Source organism: Cynara cardunculus (assembly GCF_001531365.2).
Source record: "Cynara cardunculus var. scolymus isolate 2C chromosome LG 5, CcrdV1, whole genome shotgun sequence".
Lineage (NCBI taxonomy): Eukaryota > Viridiplantae > Streptophyta > Magnoliopsida > Asterales > Asteraceae > Cynara > Cynara cardunculus.
The window spans coordinates 26,164,051-26,167,802 of NC_037532.1; positions in this window are offsets into that span (position 1 = coordinate 26,164,051).

The window sequence follows — 3,752 nt, forward strand, 5'->3', positions numbered from 1 at the left end:
TAATGATAAGTTTAAAAGATTCTAACTGTTTTCTAGATAATATATCATTTCCATTATTACCCTTTTAATTTTAAATTTTTTTGAATCTTTTTAAATTTTAATTTTAATTTTAAAAATCTTTTAATTTTATTTTTTTATCACAATATATGGTTATTGAGTTGTTCTCGCGTTTTCGTAAATCACAGGGGTTCTCGTTTGAACCCTTCCCTATATATATATATATTTATATATATGTATGTATGTATGTATGTGTGTGTGTGTTCGTATAAACAATCGAAAAATATTGAATAGACGATGATTAACTTTATAATCTTGATAAACTTTTGATGAAGATCATGAGTATGATTGAGGCATGCGATAGCAATGTCCTTAGACAGAAAATCGTCTCTTGTACCGTTGAATTTTGTGGACGTCTATCTAGAGGATTCAACAATCATTTCAAGTATCGAACTCGAATCCAACGAATCAAACTTTAAACTTATGCTTCCATAATGAAGTTTCCAATGAAGAATAAAGAGAACCTATAGAATATGTATGAAAAAGTCTACCAAAAATCGAGATTAGAAAGAATATTTATATGTTTCCCATAACAACTGAAATTAACCGACAAAAAACTGTCGAGCAAAGACTTGCGCAACCAATCCTGTGACCTTAGGTCGTGCGGGATGCCTCGAGACAGCCGTTTCCAGCTGTTGTTCCCCTCCCAAGGGCAGGTGTTGCGTGACTTAGGTCGCTTGCGTACCCACATATGTTTTCGTTGTCTCCACTTTTCTCAATCAAGTCAAGAGACCCCAAGAGCCCCAAGGCCCTCTTGACTTGTAATATGTGCTAAGCCCATGCAATTGGTTTGTAAGATTCTAAAATTGGTATTTGGTATTGGTACTATAAGTTGGATTTTATCTAATGTGATTTAACCTTAAAAATACCTTTCATTTTGGTTTCTATAGTAGACTTGAGTCTTGCGTTTTTATCATAAAAATGATTTTAATACGAATAATATTATAATTTATATAAGAAAATTTTTAAATATTTTTAGACGTAAAATAACTCAATAATAATTTCTAATCAATACTACGTGGTATATCTCTTTCAATAGAGAGTATTGTCAATATTTTCCTCTATCAAACACATCCCATGATGCATTGGGATGATATGAGATTTAAAAAGGAAAGTTGGTGAAAAAGTTTATCTATGTGTATGTGCTTTTTCCGTACAAAGAAAACAGAAGCCAAGGTAGATTTGAAGACAAAGTGATTCTGTGAAATTATCTTGATTAATTGCTATTCATCTTCATAATCGAAGCTTAAGCTTAGGATCTTATACTTGAAGGCCTTCTAGTCGCTTTTGCCGTCGATCTTTCTATTTTTGTGAGGAGTATGTCGGATAGGCTCATAGCGTTTCTCACCAAGTTTGACCCCTTGGTTTAGACATTTGACCTGCAGGTCTGTTTCTGTACCATTCTCGTCATGGTCGATCCACGTCCAACTGTAGTGCCTGGAACTTCATCTCTTTGTGATTAAGGTGAGTTTAATTTTACAAACTTTCTTTATTTGGAAACTAGATGTAGAACCGTATGGTTCTTTATATGAGTCGTTATTATAAATCTATTTTGATGCCATAATTGGCAAAATTGTGAGACTTTAATATGTTTATATCATGTGTTGGAATAAGGGTGACATATCAAGGAGATATGTATTTTGGTTATAAGGGTAACATATCAAGGAGAGTTGTATACTGGTATAAGGGTGACATATCAAGGAGAGGTGGATACCAGGATAAGGGTGGCAAAATCATGAGTTATAAATCTAGGTTTTGATCAAACATTCATTGTTATTGCATCCTTATGATGCGATGACTTGGAGTTGTCGCATATGTATGCTATAACTTGGAGTTATCGCATCCTATTGATGCGATAAAAAGTGGTTGAGAGTGAGTTTATCGCATTCTTGTGACGCGACAAGTTGTTTTATCGCATCCTATTGATGCAACAAGAATGGTTTATCGCACCAGTGTGATGCGATGAGTTGAGGTCCTCGCACCAGTGTGTTGCGAGGAAATGGAGTTGTCTCACCCATGTGATGCGATAAAATTATATAACCATCTATATGATGCGACAAGTTTGCTCGGAATGTGTTTATCAAGTTATTTGGCTATTTTGATGCGATAAATGAAGTTCGTTATATCAAAATGATGTGATATTAAAACAAATATGAGTTCATTAATGTGATTTGGTGATTATGCACCCTGTAATGTAATCAAAGAGATTTCTCAACAGACCTCAAGGTCTAACCCTCATTTTGTATTTTGGAAATGTGCATTACAAGTCGTGCTTAATAAGAGAAAAAGGGGAAGGAAAAATTGTAAAGTTTTATATATATGTTTGCATGGGATTTTGGGCTAGAGTGTTCTTTTTTTGTATATGCGTACTTGTTATGTATTCAAGTGTTGTATAGAGATTTGTGGAAAAATTTGGTAGCTACTTTGTAATTTAGTTTTTTGTAATTAGTAGAATCAGTTGTGTAAATTATATTTCATAATATATGGAAATATATGTTTTTATGCAAATTGTGATCTTGGGGTGTTATAACCTTATTTTTATTGTATTTTCTTATAAAATTACAAATTGAGAAACTATAAGAGAGAGAGAGAGAGAGAGAGGAGAGAATGCACAACAAAAACAAAAAGTAAATCAAAATTCTCACAAAATTCTAAAATCTAAATGGAGGTTTCTTTTTTATCATGTTACAATGCCTTCTAATATATATATATATATATATATATATATAGGGGCCTAATCAAATGAGAATTAATTAGTTTGTGGTAACTGTGAGAACCAATATTAACCACAAATCAATAGATAAATTAGGAAATTTATAATTTTGGCAATTTTGAATTAAAATATTAATGCAAGGACATTTTTGGTATTTTAAAACTTTCCTCCCTCCTCTCTTCTCTCTCCGGCCACCGTCCTCCGGCCACCATCCTCCGGCCACCGTTCGCCGGCCACCGTCCTCCGGTGATACTACAATGGTATCACAATGCATCATATATGTGCTTGGGTATCACATTGATGTCGTTTGTATGGTCGATCGAAGATGTAACACAGTGGTATCACTATGCATCTTATATATGATTAGGTATCACAATGTATCTTTTGTTTAACAGAGTCAATATTTTTAGGTATCACAGTAGTATCATAGTGGTATCACTGGAGGACGGTGGCCGGAGAGAGAAGAGAGGAGAGTTTTAAAATATCAAAAATATCCTTGCATTAAGATTTTAATTTAAAATTACCAAATTTATAAATTTCCTAATTTATCTATTGATTTGTGGTTAATATTGGTTCTCACAGTTACCACAAACAACTCAATTCTCCCTTGAATAGGCCCCTATATATATATATATATATACTAGCATAAGTAAATAAGTGGAGCCTTGGCTACTAGGTATTACCTTTTAGCCTAGTGGTAAAGCTTATGCTTGTAATGGTATCAGAGCCAAACCCCGGGTTCGAATCCTGCCTGACGCAGAGCATTGTATGGCTCAAAGAGTTTACGCCGCACAACTGCGAGAGTGTGTGTGGCTCTACGGCGGGTAGTATGGCTCAAAGAGTTTACGCCGCACAACTACGAGAGTGTGTGGGATTGCTCTCGGGGGTGGTAATGGGACTAGCATAAGTAAATAAGTGGAGCCTTGGCTACTAGGTATTACCTTTTAGCCTAGTGGTAAAGCTTATGCTTGTAAAGACTGGA